The sequence below is a fragment of the Phoxinus phoxinus genome (genome assembly GCF_949152265.1).
Source record: "Phoxinus phoxinus genome assembly, chromosome: 12".
Lineage (NCBI taxonomy): Eukaryota > Metazoa > Chordata > Actinopteri > Cypriniformes > Leuciscidae > Phoxinus > Phoxinus phoxinus.
The window spans coordinates 5,083,498-5,100,440 of record NC_136887.1 but is presented as its reverse complement, the minus strand read 5'-3'; the positions used below and the strand labels follow the sequence as shown (position 1 = coordinate 5,100,440).

Sequence of the window (16,943 nt, the reverse complement as noted above, 5' to 3'; positions counted from 1 at the left end):
CTGTGACGTGTGACATTTTCACAGTATGATAACGTCTCAGAAAATATCTGGTATTAATCAATCATTACATAAATAAACAGTATTATTCAATTATGTTTATTATTATTATCATCAGTTAAAATTACAGTTAAATTAATAAAAACTAAATCTAGTCAACTAAATTAAATAATTGCTAATGAATTAGATTAACAACTTATTTTTTTACATTAATAATTTATTAAAATGTTTAAGAATAATAATAAGTCCTATGTAATGAATAATAATAAGTCCTGAGTTTCTTTTTATGATTTAATACAAATATATATTATAAAAAACAGTGGTAATCACATGAAAAATTATCCTTTTAATTTTTGGGGAAGTGCTGAAAAACAGATTTACTAAATTAAACCATGAACCAAAAAAATATATTCTTTAAATTAAATGAATTATTATTGTTGTGCATTTTCATGACTGGATTCTGGAATCTGAATCACGGAAATCATTCGGCCTTGAGTTATGAACGGGACACGGGTCATTACTGGGATTTGGGAATATTCGGCTCATGTGTCCCTCATAACAACTTAATACAAATGCAACATTTATGATACTTTTCACATTATGGGGGGGCTGAAGTTAAAATAGGCAAATTGTGTGTCTGTGGTCTCTTTATATTTATAAAATAATATTGTAAATTTATATATTTATCTAAAACCACAATTGTATTGTGTTCGTCCTGAACATGTCAGTGGTAATCAGCAAGAAATGCCTTCATTTGTAATTGCCTTCCCTATTTCATCCAAACATATTAATGTGACACGGTTGATAAAAGTGTGACGGGGTTGAAGACTGTAACCGGTTTGAAGGGAGGCATTGTCTTCACTTTTATATATTTTTTTATTTTTTCTTTCTCATATTGTGCCCTTCTTTCTGGATCAACATCTGCATAACACTGTCTTTCTGCTGCTGATCTGGCGGCCATTTCTGAGATAAGATGTTTGTCAGTGTTTAAGTCGACACATTATATAATTTTTTTATTTTTTATTAAAATGATCCATAAATGAAGTGAAAAATGTATCAACCCTGTCACAAGTTTTAAACCCGAAATAATGAGAAATATACAGATATGTGAGGTTGAGGTTTCCTGCACAAAATGGCCACTGCTGGTCTTGTAGTGTAGGAGAGTAGACCATATATGGCAGCAATGAAACAAGTACATTGTGTATACTTATGGATTAAAGTAACATTTTGAAAAATAATAATTTTACATCTTCATTTTTATATGACGGGGTTGAGTTGTTAAGCTTGAAAGTACACCCCCTTGACTAGGCCTCAAAAATATTAATAAAAAGTGATCCACTTACCATCTTATGCAACACTGTTAAAAAGACCTGAATGATGTAATTTCTGGTAAATTATGTCACATATGGGTGAAAATGATTATAAATTATTATAGGCAGAGAATAGTTGGCGTGACGGGGTTCAGACTGATCGACATCACTTTATAGTCAGTTTTTTTTTATCAAATATCTTTCTTTTTTCACGAGAAAGTAACACCAATAAATACTTACAAAATTTGACGCTGTACATTTTGTTAAATATTTTCTAAAAACAAGTTCAGTGAAGTACCAGAGAAGGGACCTGACAAAATGCTTAGTTTACAATAGAAATAAAACATTATTTTAGGATAAAAATGATTTCAATGCAACATTTTTTTTATTTATTATAATGGACATGACATAAATTATTGTGGAAAGCTTTTAATATTTCATTTTGGTGAACCACCACCTTTATCTGCACGGAGCGGTTTAATATCAGTATTCAATAATCACGATTGTATCCTAATCATAAACATAAACCATGAGGAATAGACTTTTCATTATGAGTTCGCTGTATGATCTGATGATTTCCTGAAATACAGTTCAGAATCACTTAGAAATATATTTAAAGGGATACTCCACTTTTTTTGGAAATAGGCTCATTTTACAACTCCCCCACAGTTAAACAGTTGAGTTTTACGGTTTTCGAATCCATTCAGCCGAACTCCGGTTCTGACGGTACAAGTTTTAGCATAGCTTAGCATAGATAATTGATTCTGATGGGACCAGTAGCATTTCTTTCAAAATGACCAACGAGTTTCAATATTTTTCCTATTTAAAACTTGACTCTTCTGTAGTTAAACCGTGTACTAAGATCGACGGAAAATGAAAAGCTGCGATTTTCCAAGCCTATATGGCTAGGAACTACTCTCATTCCGGCGTAAGAATCAAGGAACTGTGCGGCCGTACCATGGGTGCAGGCGTAATGATATGACGAAGCACTTGCCGTCAACAAACCAACGTGACAACCTGCTTGCACAGGGAGCCTTGTAGCATGGAGACATTTGTGAGAGACGATTTAGATAACATCCAGGCCCGTCGCGACAAGGCAGGCAAACCAAGCAATTGCTTGGGGCCCCGAGCTGGCCTGGGGCCCCAAGACAACGACTGGTTAAGAATAAAATGCAACGACAAACTGCGTGAGCACCCCTTTGATAGTCAATGCAGTAAAGTGCAATGACACTGTTACCGGGATACCCCTCAAGAGGGCCCCTCTCGCTGACAGCAGCCAGCCAACCACGCGATCTCTGCGGCCGGCAAAATACAAAACCTCCTCGGTAGTCATAATGAAGCGGAATTAAGCTTCAGGAAGGCAGAAAAGAAAAAGAAAAACAAGATAGTGGTAAGTGATAAATTACACTGGATAAAATAGCTCTACTTGTCTTGTACAAATGGTGTAATTTTGCAGCAGGTAGGCTAGCAAAAATATGTTTATGTTAGCTACCTGCCTGACGGCAAATGCTGCTGGTAACGAACAGTTAGTGCAACTTTTCTTTTGCTGTAATATGTTTTTTTAACGGGATAAGGAAGACGCAGATCTGTTCCAGAATCACTGTTTATCGTATTTAGTGACATGACATTGCTATAGCTTGTAATAGGTTTTGATGAAAGTGGCATAGCATGCTATAGCCTACTAACTATTCCACCGTGATAATCTATTTATGGGGGTTAGGAAAACCACACAATAAATTCTGTGCATCAAACATTAGCTTGGGATGATTTTAAGCATTGGTAGGCTAGTTGTGAAAGCAGCTGCATCCCTTCCCTTCTAATATCAAAATATGGAAATGCTAACATATCTTTTCGGTAACACTTTATAATAACCATTAATAGATGGTAAATTGTTAGTTATTTAATCTTTAGTTAATTGTCATTTAACAGTTAGCAAACAGTCTTTTTACCCATCTATAAACAGTATTTAACCAGAAAGAGGCAGAGGAACATGACTTTTTCATAGCTTATCTTAATGTGCTAGTGTCGTGTGATATACGGTAGTAACAGTTTTATAAGTTACCAATGGACCTTGAACAGTTACTTTATTCTGTGTGGCAATTTTTACACTGTTACATTTTGAAGTACAGTATCAGGACAACCCACGTGTTTTACTGCTAATGTTTATTAACTATTTAACAAGGTATTATAGTCATCTGTCGCAACTTTATAATAACCTTCCAGATAATGTTTATAGACAGTTTACAAACCAACTAGTAACCCTTAACAAAGTGTTAGGAATATCTGGTCCGTCTATCTATGTAATGTTTATAGACGTTTAAAAAAATGGTTCCTTAAAGGTTTACAAACATTTTTTTAATTATTACCCGATACCCAATATATTATATGATAGACATAATGTGTGTTACAATAAACTGTTAATTTACAGCACTATTAATAATTATTAAACATTATATAATAATGGGGGGGGGGGCACCATGTCCATTTTGCTTGGGGCCCCCAAATTCCTTCAAACGGCCCTGATAACATCTAAACAGACCCGAACACCATACAAGGGTTAATTAAACTATACGCTACCTCACCAGAACCCTACAACAAAACTACTAACGTTATATACTGTACAAGACAAATGATCGAGGAAACCTAGCACTCACTGATTGCATTTCACAGGAAGATAACAACGGCAGTGCTTTTACAAAAAGTAAAATTGTCATACAATACTTCCAGTGATGCGCGGGTTGATCCAAAATGAGCAGGTGCCTGCGGTCACCCGCGGTTACGAGTCATCCAAAAATATTTTTAATGATATTCGGGTCGCGGTCGATCGGGTCGTTTGAAATAAAGATGCCAATTAAACCTTTGTCATTTATATAGTACTAGACACAATGTTCTATGAAATACATAGGTCTACACTTTATTGGCTGAATAACTGCGCGAGGATGACGCACGAGCAGTCTGCAGATGAAAGTGGGAAATCCTTATTTACCTGAATGTTGAGCGCGTTATTAACTTTTGAATAAAAGCTGACACGGGACAAAATGCCCGATTTCCCAACACGTTGAACTGAGCAATGCCATTGTGCCATTTTAATAGGCTACTTTTTAAACGCATATAGCTAATGTCAGTTTTATGTATTTGCTGAGAGGGGGCGGGGGGGTTTTTGTTGGGAAAGTCGAGGGAGAGAGACGCACACTTCGATTAGACTGGATAAACACATGCAGCATCTTAATATTAAGAAAATGAAACGAAATAAATGAATAAATCAAGCCTTTATTACAAAACACTAGGCTATATCATACAGCATTCAGAAAAATGCGCACCCCTAGTTCCTCCTATGGCCCATGACGCGATGAGCATTTACTAGCTACTTAAAAAAATGCGGGTCAGGAAGCGGGTCGGGTAACTTACAATATTTTCTTTCTTTTTTTTGCGGTCCGAGTTGCGGGCGGGTTAGTTGAAAACGTCGGTCGGGTGCGGGTTGTTTATACATTGACCCGCGCATCGCTGGTACTTACAGCCATATGGGTGATGATGATGATGCACTTGGACCTGTCTGTACATTGAAGATTGTTGGGATGGCTGTATCCTTTAGACGCTGTACCGTACTGTCCGTGTTTTCTAGTCATCTGGTCCAAAATGCTTTGAGCAAACATGCCATTTTTTGATCGATTCTATCTGTGTTTTTAGATCAATGTTCAGAGCAGTCAACCATTGATTTTTTAGTTTCTTTTTGTTCGTCGTTGGTATTCGGTGTAACATTGCGGTAGAATATACCCTCGCCTTACTATCACAGCCCTTTACTACGCACAGAACCATGCGCACAGTAATTTGCCACCTAAAAACTACACAAACTTAGTCCCGGTCATGTTGGAAGTTACCGAGCTGGGGACTATTTTCAGGTGCTTCGTCATATCATTACGCCTGCACCCATGGTACGGCCGCACAGTTCCTTGATTCTTACGCCGGAATGAGAGTAGTTCCTAGCCATATAGGCTTGGAAAATCTCAGCTTTTCACTTTCCGTCGATCTTAGTACACGGTTTAACTACAGAAGAGTCAAGTTTTAAATAGGAAAAATATTGAAACTCGTTGGTCATTTTGAAAGAAATGCTACTGGTCCCATCAGAATCAATTATCTATGCTAAGCTATGCTAAAACTGGTACCGTCAGAACCGGAGTTCGGCTGAATGGATTCGAAAACGGTAAAACTCAACTGTTTAACTGTGGGGGAGTTGTAAAATGAGCCTATTTCCAAAAAAAGTGGAGTATCCCTTTAATAATCACTTGAATTTCTATCAAATGTGATGTTGTGTGTGTTTCTATCTGCACTATCTTCTGCACTGGTGTCAGATCTGCTGAGACTCACTGTGTTGGACAGTTTCCAGCATCTTCTTCCAGACTCTGAACGGCAGGTTACCCAGATAACGCGACACATGAATCAAAGCTCCAGAACTCATCCGTGGATCCGGCTGTGAGATCTGGACTCTGAGGAACATTCAGGACTCAGAACTGCAGTGAGTTTGAGTTCAGATCCACTGAGAGAAGAGATACGAGCAGCTCACTTACCTTTCCATTGAGGCGTTAAAGTTCTGGAAAATATAGAGTTTAAAAACATTTTAATATCTTATCAAACACTCTCACTGTCAGCGAGTCTCTCTATACAAGTTATTTTCTGCACAGAGAATGAAGCCAGATTGATTTGTCACCTTTAGAAACGAGACGTCGTTGTCTTTCATCATCTCCTCCATGTCTCTGAGTGTGTGTGAAAGAGCTGAGATGTGTGTGTTCATCTCCTGCAGCTTCTCCTTCATCCTCTGCTTCTTCTGCTCCTCTTCCTCCCTCAGTGCAGTGATTGTAGCTTCTTCTTCGTCTCTGAGAAACTGATGAAGCTTCTCAAACTCTTCTTTAATCTGACGCTCTGTGTGCTCAGCTTGAGACTGAAATCACATCACATTCACTTCAGTGTGAACACACACTCCACTAATGTCAATAATACACTCTGTGTGTGTGAATGTTGAGTATTTAACTCTTTATATCCTCACCGTGATGTGTTGAATTGTTTTATCACACTTTTTCTTCATTTCTTCTCCATGTTTGAGCTTGTTTTGTAGGGACGTCAGCGCTGTATTAAATTCCTCCTACAGGTTAAGATGAAAATCTGTGAAACTTATGCAGCTTTAAGAGGTTTAAATATTGTATGTTTGGATGTTTTTATTGTTATTATTATTTATTTAATTATATGTTGACTGGGTCATTCTCAGGAAGCATGTCTGCATATATATTTTAATTATATAATCTGGAAAGGATGAACATGATCAAGAAATCATGTTTTTATCAAACAAATGTGTGTTCACTTTCGAGGGAACTCGCGCTGCGTCGAAATGACGCCATGGGAACGCCTCCAGCGTGCACGCGTCTGAAGCATCACTGTCAACTTAGTCCAATGGAATGAATGAACGAACGCCACGGGCGGGTGACGTCATAACCAGGAATTGATAAAAGCACATCCGGTGAAAACCGGCATTAGCTTTTTCTGTCTCAGCAAAGCGATCTGTGTCATTCTGTCTGTCCTATTTACTGTTGTCTGTATCTCATATATATATTATGGCGAAACAATTGTACAAGCAGTGTGCTTCTCCCTGCCCGCGTTATTTAACGGGTGGGGACACACACGAGCTTTGTGTGATGTGTTTGGGAGTGGAGCATGCGATGTCAGCCTTCGAGGGGGCTGATTGTGTACACTGTGAGCAGTTACCGCTTCGCATGCTCCGCTCCCGCCTGTCACTCTTTGACGAGAGTGGCCAGGCTCGCGATCCTCAGGGTGCTGGACCGAGAAGGCATACTTGGGGATCGCAAATGGATCTCTCAGCGGGGTTGGAGACGGGTCCGAGGACCTTATCTCCTCCTTTAGCTAAGGGATCCAGCGCTCTTTCTCCGGTGTCGGAAGCCCGCCCTGCGGCTTCTTCCGCCCGGAGAGAGAGCACAATGCTTCATTGCTCTAGCTCCGAGGAGTTAGATGTGATAAGCGTTCATGGTGACACAATCACGGGGGAAGAGGATTCGCCATCTCTTTCCCCAGCATATGATGAGCTGGTGGAGGTGATTACTAGGGCTGTTGATAAATTAAAAATTGATTGGCCAGCAGAGAGAGTTGGCGCTCGTCCTAAAAGCAAATTAGACGAGCGTTTTCTCTCTTCTAGTGTTTCACCTCCATCGCGGGGTCTTCCCTTTTTCCCCGATCTGCACAGTGAGCTGTCTAGATCGTGGAATAAGCCATACTCGTCCCGGCTTTTCAGTCCCCAAGTCCATATATATTCAGATATTAGGGGACTGAAAGAGTATGGATATGGAGCGATGCCGCCGGCCGAACAGACGCTCGCGAGCTATCTGTCTCCCGGTTCAGCATCGTCCCTGAAGGCCCCGCCCCTTCCCACTAAACCCCTGAAGACAACATCTAATTTAGTGGGAAAAGCATATACGGCAGCAGGTCAGGCTGGAGCATGTCTGCATACTATGGCAGTGCTCCAGGCATATCAGGCTGATCTGCTGGGGGATTTGGACAAGAGTGAGGGAGTTAGTTCAGATGATGTTCGCGAACTTCGTCGGGCAACAGATTTGTCTCTCAGGGCGACCAAGGAGACCGCCAGAGCAATTGGGCGGTCTATGGCAGCACTTGTAGCTACTGAGAGGCATCTTCGGTTAAATTTAGCGGAGAATAAAGATAAAGATAGATCTTTTCTTCTTGACGCTCCTGTAGCCACATTGACAGCTGCTTTTCAAATTAATGAATCGTGATTCTCTAATACACTTCATTCGTTGTCTGAACAGACAAGAGAGCTGTCTCTTTCCAACATTCCAACACCCACACACACTTCAACAAATGTAATATGACACCCAAACATTCCTTCCCCAAAGAAGCACACACACACCAAGAGACTTTATTTCAACATAATCATATTTAAGACATTAACAAATGGACTTGATATTTTTCTGTGTTGCCATTTATATGTCATGACAGGTTTTGGGATTTAATGTAAGTTTTAATGTGTGCTAATCAAACTCTAAAGGCTCCTAATCTGTATATTTTATGTAACTCTGTATCCCTATAATCTAAATCGGAAGTGTTTGATGTCTCTGTAATTCTCTAAATCTAACGGAGTTGAATCTCGATAATAGACTGTAATGGTATGATTATTTCGATATGAATTCTTTCCAGTCATAGAAATGACTAGTCCCGGAGCTCTGTCATAAATTACACAGACTGGGGTCTTGACAAGACAAAGAAAGTTCCCGCTTTCGAAATGCTGAAGGCTATTGGCTGATCACGCCGAACGAAGGCGTGACCCATACAGTCTTTAAAAAGAAAGCCAGAGCTCCTCCTCCCTCTCTCGCGTCCTGCCTTCGTCTGCTCATCATGTGAAGTCCGCGATCGACTCCTCTCTGGAGTCCGTCTCTTTTTATTTCCTTTATAAAGTTTCTTTTGTTTCATTTTCAAATTCTCCTGGGTTCGTTTCCACCTACGAGTCGAACGAACGAAGCCTGAATTCTTTCAGTAACATATCACTTCCACAAGAGGCCTTCTTCAAAACTCGCGCCCTGTCCGAGGAGACACGAGCGCGCGCACTCTGCTCCGAGGAGGCCACACGCAGGCTGTTCTCAGACACATTACGCACACACGGCCTTTTGCAAGTATCAAACTCTAACGAGTTTTAATGTTTTAAGGTTCGATGCATTGATGGCTCTTGAAGGTCTGTGATTTTTGCTGTTCTATGGCCACTCGTGACCATTCTCTCTCTCTACAACCTCCGCGCGTGCTTCGGCGCGCGCGCCCCCATTCTCTCATTCACTCACTCACTCTCTCTCTCTCCAACTCTCCTTCTCTCATCTAATATCCGTTTTGTCTTGTTTGTTAACTGTAAGTACATAGACGTATGTAGTACTATATTCTATATTCCGTAGTTTTGCATTTATTAAAACAATATATTCAACTGTGTCTGTGAAAAATGCTTGTGTAAAAATACAAACGTCAATGAGGTTCACGACCCGAGCTACCAGCTCTTATTATTTACAACATTAAGTAGTTTTAATTTTATAAACACAGGAAAATTAATGTTCACGGCCAGAAAGTTAATATTTCTTGGAGTTTATAAGAAAGGATAGCTTTATTGAGAGATTGATCATTTAATCTGACGGTTGGTCGCTGGACGAACACCGATTTGATAATTGCATTAATTTCCCTTAAGGATTATCTCATCATTGATCTGAAATAAGATTATTGATATATGAATGAGGAATTATAATTCGTTGTGATTGATTATTCATATATTCATATAATCCACTTTCACTTTCGACAATTTAATGTAACTGTAATATGCAAAATATTAATCATATTCATGATTAGTTATTAAAATTCCCTATGGATCATTTGAGCTAATTCATACGGACCCAGAGTCCGAAGCATAAGGCATTTACATTACAGTTTTGGTGGAGAATTTATTGGCAATCTCAAACTTTGTTTTTTACAAGCAATATCCAGTTTCAGTGTTTATATGGTTATTAATAATTTTTGTGCACATGTGTTATGAAATTGTGAGATAAGTCGCAAACGCGAACTCACTCCTAACTGACCAGGCAAAAAGCCTAAGTCAGTAACGTTATACTTTAACAAGTTGCTAAAAATATGCCTAGACAATTTTGGCACTGTTAAATGCTAACTGCAGTATTTTAATATTACAAATGTCCTGTTAAGAGATAAATAAATATCTCTGCAGTCGATACATTTCTAATATTTGTTGAAATCGCTGTGAACGAATAACTCTCACGTGCGTATTACCGGTATTAATAAATATGTTTCTAAGCGAGATTCCTTCCAAACATATTAGGCCTTGCATGCAAATGTCGTTATTGAATTCGTGGTGAACCCAGTGATATTCAGCAAAACGATAAAACTCCTGGTTAAACGTTGACTTAGCTAATCAATCGAAAACCTAATACATTTAAATCCGTGCTATTTGGATAAATGTCTACGGGAGTCTAGCAACAGACGAAAAGTCCTGTTGCCCACAATTGTGTTTTGCAGCGAAGAAACCCTGCTTCACGCTCTTGTGCAATAGCACCCAAAGATCCGCAGATCTTGTCCCTTTGTGATTTTTATTGCAGAAAATCAGCGTGTGACCGAGAATCACATTTTAAATTGGTTGTAATTCCGCGGACTAAACACCAGAGGTCCTTTAGGTGTTTAAGCCTCAAAATACGCGCCCCAACGACGTCACCCTGCGTGAGCACCGCCTCCCACCGACGTCAGCCTGCATGAGCGCAACTACGCCATCTCGTGGCCGTTTCAGATAATGCTCTCGTACTGCTAAATTCCAAATTCAAGTGTCATAATGAATGGTGAATTAGCTTGTCTAAAATTCTAAATAATTATTGGCAGTTACAGCTTTGCTCGTGCGAATATTATTTTGTGTTAGACAATTTTTCTGCTTGTGACTGGTACATTTACTTTGAGTTTGGTTCAAACAAGACTTGAATTAAAACTTAAATTAAATCCCAGCCCAGCCATTGAGAGCCCAGTTAGAGGGAAGTCCGCCACCCAGTGGCCGCCTCCCGCTAAAGCGGTTCATTCAACTCGCTTTTCTGTTTCCAATTCTGTGTGAATTGCTTTATTTCTGTTTTCTCGTCTGATTATTTTATAATAATTACTGATACTTTAATGCATCTAAATTATTATTCGATATAATTCTGAGTTCTCAATTCCCTTACACGCTTATCTAAATTCGAGTTAAACCAGATTTAAATTTTGGATTTAAATTGTGTTTGGCTGTCAGCCACTGTCATCCACTAGAAGGAAACAGCGCCACCGCGTGGCCTTGTGGATACTAAGTCGGTGCCACTCTTTTCCTCCCTTCACTCTTTTGAAGTGTGTACTTGTTTCGTATTTCCCTTCTGATTATTTCATAATAATTACTGATACTTCAATGTTATCTGGATTATTATAAAATATCACCCTGATTTTTACATTTCTGCACAGGCTTATTTAGATTTGAATTTAAACCAGTTTGAATTTAATTTGAATGAGTTTGTCTGTTCAAACAGGTTGACCCTGAGAGGAGGTACGCCCCTTTTGTGGGACAGACCCACTACTGCGGCCTGTCTCTTCTTCTGGGGTCATCCTGTCTTTTCATTATTTTATTTTATTAATTTTTTTTTTTTATTAAATTTTTTTTTTTTCAAAAAAAAAAAATTATTAGTACTTTTATTCCTAATTTTCTTATCTCTCTTTTAGGTTAGGTCATTCTGATAATCACCAACATTATCATAATTCCCTTTTTGTTTTATCATTATTTCAAAGCCTTTGCCTTTACTTCTACATACATAATTACTAAACTTGGTTTAAACAAGAAAGCCTTAATTGACTTTAACTTTCACCTGTTTACCCCTCTTTGTGTATTCATATGTAGTTCTCCCTAGGGCGCTGTGGTGATTTGACAGTCATCTCTGGTTGGTTTCCAGCGAGCGGGGTCACCTGGTCGTTCACTACCGACACTAGCCGTGAGTGAACCTCGGACTCTTCTGTCTCTTACCATTGGGGCGGCACGCAACTGCTACATCAGCAATTTAGCACTCCAAGGGTAAAGTCAACCACGCCAGCTGACACACAAGGCAATTTCGGGACAATTACCTGAACCAGGGCCTTCTGGAGGGGCAGGGTTCCGGGGAAAACCCAATTTTTGTCGTGTTGTCTGGCAGTTGACACCTTGATGTTGCCAGGTTGTGTTTAAGGTCGCAAGTTGTTTGAGAAGGTCGCACCGTGGTACACAGAGCAACAGAGGGCCTGGGTCCACAGCGGTCGAGTGTTTGGGACCATCGAGAAGGTTGACCGCGCCGCCGGCTCCCACCTGAGTGACCTCATTTCACCCCAGGCAAACTAAATAAGGTAAAACCCATACACTTAGTATAAGCCACAGAATATTAGATATTCCCCGGTCATTTAAGTGTTTGGCCCCTATCCTTTTCTCCAAGCCTCACCATCTTCCTAGGTTTTCTACCCCGATAGCCCCACTCACCTGTAGGCCCTATCGTAAACTCTGGCAGTGGTAATAGGCTTAGGCCTCCTTATTCTCTCTAACACATACCGTGTTACTATTGTTCGATCTTATTTCACTTTGATCTGTTCTATCCTTTGTTCTGTTGTGATTTGTTTCTTTCATTTCACCTAGAAACAGTAACCTGAGAGAGCCATCAAGGAAGCTAAGCAGTAGAGTGACCACCAGCAGCCGGGGCCACCACGTGACCCGCCAGGCTACTGCTCGTCACAACCTCTAGTGCAGGTCCTCAGACGACCCAAGCTAATTGGCTCCGTGAACTGTCTAACTGTTGGCATCAGTTAGCCCCAAAATTCTCATAAACGGCATAGCCGTATGATCATAACTCGTTAACCTTAAAACGAACTTGCATTGGTCTCTTTGTGTGTGTGTTCTGTGTTCTCTCTCGCCTACAGTGTGCCAAGGTCACGGCCGTCCAGTATGGCTGCCCAGTGGGACGAACTCGAGTCGTGGTTGAGAGCCATGACGACCGACTTCCTGCCAAGAGACGCTGCTGACACAGAGCCCCGGAGCCGAGAACAGCTGGACACCGACCTGGTCGAACTGATGACCCACGATCCGACACAGAGCTACAACTACAAGGACTGGGCCAAGATCGTCGGAAGCCTCGCACACAAACTCGTCGCCCAGGCACGGCTCAGCGAAAGGAGCCACATCAACCTGGAGCAGGAAGCAGCAGCGCTAAAGCTTCAAGCAGAGGAGGCCCAGAGGAACCAGGCCCACACCCAAAGTCGTCTAGAACAGCTACTTCTCCTGACCGAGGAAGAGGATGCCACAGACCGAAGAGAACAGTCGGAGAAAGAAACCTGTAAAGAACTCGACGAAAGACTCCAACAAAGTGACGCTCTCCTCGAGAGAGCAAAGACTGAACTAAGAGACAAAAACGCTAAAGCCACAGCCTGTGAAAAACACTTACAGGTGGCCAGAGCTGAAATCCATGAGCTTACTCTGCAGAGACATGATCTCAGAGACGAACTTGACATTGTTCACAGAGAACTGAGACATTCTTACAGACTTAATAGTGACCGGGTAGGGGAAACACACACCACAAAGTTTCCCCTGACCAGCCGGTACACACCAGCCAGCCAACAAAAACCCCTGTCAGCAGAAAGGGGGGGGCCCTCACAGAGAACACTTAACGCTAAACGCGGCACGGCTCCCAAAGCTGAAGGGGGCGGAGCTGAAAAGGGTCAGAATCCCCTCCAGACGGATTGGGCCCCCAGCAACAGCTCTTCCCCCACAAACTTTGACAAGTTGGCCAGAAACATCCCCACGTTCACTCCAAACCTTGCAGGAGGCCATGATGTACATGCTTACCTTCTAGACATTGACTTTCACCTGCAAACTGTCGCCAACGTGACAGCTTGGGACAAGTTTTACCTGCTCAGAATTACTTCTAGCCGTGACGTGCGCAGCTTCCTAGACCGTCAACCAGAGACTGTCAAAAGGGACTACCAGCAGCTGCGACAAGCTTTGATCCGTGAATTCTCTGATCTAGAATCAGAACAAGGGGTCTTCACCGCCATGGACGTCAAACAGGCCCGACCTGAACACCCACAGACCTACTACAGCCGACTCCGACACGCCTACTTCGGAGCACGAAACGAGCCCGGTATGGAAGAAGATGTCAACTTCAGGACGCTGTTCCTCCGAAATCTGCATCCCACAGTGAGTCATCACTTAGGCGTTCTGGCCTGTCCACGTAGCATGTCCACCCAACAGCTACGAGACTTGGTCCACAAAGCTTACACCAAGCAAAAGACTATTCCCAAAAAGACTGTAAAAGACCCCACAATCGACTCTGTCTCTGAGCACTGCTCAGAGCTAGACACAGAGGGTGCCCAACAGCACCACAGTCACAGACTTTACCACAGAGAGTCAAGACCGTTCCAAGCCAGCAGAGGGCAGCACAACCGTGACGGTGCTCATCCAAAGCATCGGAGCGAGCGCTCTAAGAGGTTCTGGGACCAGCATCACCCGCCGTCCAGAACTCCAAGCCCAGAAAGCCGGCCCTGGAACCCCTCTCGACATGCTACTGGTAAGCCCAAGCCTCATCGCACACCAGAAAAACACAGTGCAGCCACGTCGGAGACAGCAGAGATCATGAGGATGCTGAAAGAGTTTCTTCACAAGAAACATCGCAAGAGAGACAAGGACGAACCAGACATCTTATGTCTAAGCATAAGAACTGAAACCAACACCCTGTCTGACTGCCATCTGCCTGAGCCAAGCACCACGAACACTGCTCGTCCCCCACAGACTACAGGGCTAGCTGTCACACCACAAAGTGACAGCTCCACTCCAGCACCACAGCTGAAAGCTGCACACCCTACACGAAACAGCACAACACATCACACCTGGGACCAACATCACAAAGTCCCAGGAAGTGCTGTTCCGACTAGCTGCCCCCGCAGCAAGCCACACGTCCCTCCCGGGGACAACCCACCAGACATTGTTATCAAATCGCAACCCATGAACCTTGCTGTTACATCACCAAATAGCAGCTCCACTCACTCCCTCCATGCGACTGCCCCCCAGAACACTGTTTGTCAGTCACCAACTAGTGAACTCATTGTTGCATCACAAACTGACAACACCTACCCTTCACTCCGGCTGACAACAACAGCCCCGGTGCCACAGTTTCTGGGAAACCTTCTTGAAAGGGGGGTGACCAGGAAACCCTACCTAGCCTGCACTTTGGAGAAGGAAGTGAAACTTGAAGCCTTGATAGACACAGGAGCAGACCTCACTGTGATCTCATCTCAACTTTTCAAAAGACTCAAAGTTGAAGCCTGTCGTAATCCACCTGTCGATAGGTTTTATGTCGCTGACTCACCCTGTGTACGTTTCACCAATGAACACTCATCCACTCATCATTGGCAAAGACCTGCTGGATCGTTTCGAGCCCTTACTGGACTTCAAAAAGCGAACTCTTTGGGCCCAAGTGCCAGAACCTCTCCCCATCCAGTCACACAGGCCACCCGAGCCAGACTGTCAGATCACAGAGGTCACGAGACTTTCCACAGAGCCAGACGGTCAGGTCACACAGTTCATGGGAACTCCCACAGCCAGTCACAACGACACAGACTTAGCACCAGGTCAAGTTTCAAGTTCGCTACCCTGCACCTCCCAGCTCACAAAAGACTTTAACAAATGCTGCGCCAAGGTCAAGACTGACCTGCAGCTACATGACCAAACTCATGCCCGCACCAAGCCTGGCGCACTAAACGGAAAGCGGTGGTCACATCCGACCCACCCACCCGCCCTCACAGTTGCAACGACTACACACTGCATAAGACTTTTACAGGCTACACTGCCTAACCCTGTGCCGCTTACGCGGACTCCGCTGTCTGCAACACCCAACATAGCGGACATGCGGGCTTCTGACACCACAACAAAGACTTTGCATTGCCTCCACTCATACCCCTCCTGCCTCCCTTGCACGCCGTCTAAACTCACTGACAGCCAGTGCCTCAAACCGCTGCATAACATACACACGCTGCATGCAGACAACATTACGTGTTCTGCACCTGTTGACATCACAGCGCAAAACCTTGTGATGAACAATTGCAAAAGGGGGGTCATGCCAATGTTTATCTATGACGCATCATGTGCGGTACAACACAGCACCAGAGTCACTGACGAGACATTGAAGCAAGCGACCGGCTGGCAGAAAGATGTGACAAAACATGGGCCAAGGCGAGCTAAACCTAGCTGCCACCCACAAAGTAAAAGAACTGCCCTGTCCAACCAAAGACAACCCTCGTTTGCCTCTTCCTTCCCTTTCTCTCTCTCTCTCTCCCTGTCATCTGTACCAGGTTGCCGCTGTGGCTCGCCATGCCGTGCTGTAAGCCATCCAGAGGACAGCTGCCACCGAGAGAACAACTGAGACTCCTGATCACCGACTGCGGAACCTACACTCAGCGAGTGCATGGTCGACGCATCCAGCCCCGCCCGGTCTACAGAGCACACTACCCCAGCACCGTGGCACCATACATCTGGGCAAGTGCCCAGTGGACAGAGGACGCCCTCTCTCAGGCCAAGGCCAAGGTCGAACACATGCTCAACCAACTTGAGAAAATGACTGTTAAGCAATCAGGACTCCTAAGCACCAACCACCGCTCCAAACGGCTCCTGGAAGCGTCGCTCGGAGCCGGAGCTGCCGACAGAACTCTGTTTAACATTGGTATGTCCAGTGTCAACGCAGCGAACCAGACTGTGAACTCCATGAAACCGCTGTTTAATATCTTCCAGAAAGACTTTGCCCAGACTCCGCTGATTACAGCGCTAACGACAGACATGCTGGGGGAGGTTGGCTCCTCCAATGACAGCCTAGCCACAGGTGTAATCCCACCGCACCTGAAACCACTAAGCCTTGTGCGAACTGTGCTGGCTTCCAGCATCACCACGCCAGCTGACCCTCTACAAACACACCTTGCTTACTCTCTGGGTTGCGCCACACCACTTCACGTCAACCCCGAGCAGAGAGAAGTGGGTTTTCTCCTAAACCTACCCATCATCGAGTCAAACCG

General features: G+C 43.1%; 1 pseudogene across 1 annotated transcript in view; it reads right to left on the bottom strand.

Moving 5' to 3' along the window:
* LOC307007820 (zinc-binding protein A33-like) overlaps positions 1-16,943 on the bottom strand; it is a 40,902-nt pseudogene that overhangs the window by 1,235 nt on the left and 22,724 nt on the right. Inside the window, exons 2-5 of the transcript XR_013800712.1 lie at positions 6,349-6,444; positions 6,013-6,243; positions 5,873-5,895; positions 5,673-5,791 (exon numbers count right to left, since the gene is read on the bottom strand). The product of XR_013800712.1 is annotated as a zinc-binding protein A33-like (transcript). The remainder of the gene's footprint in view (positions 1-5,672; positions 5,792-5,872; positions 5,896-6,012; positions 6,244-6,348; positions 6,445-16,943) is intronic.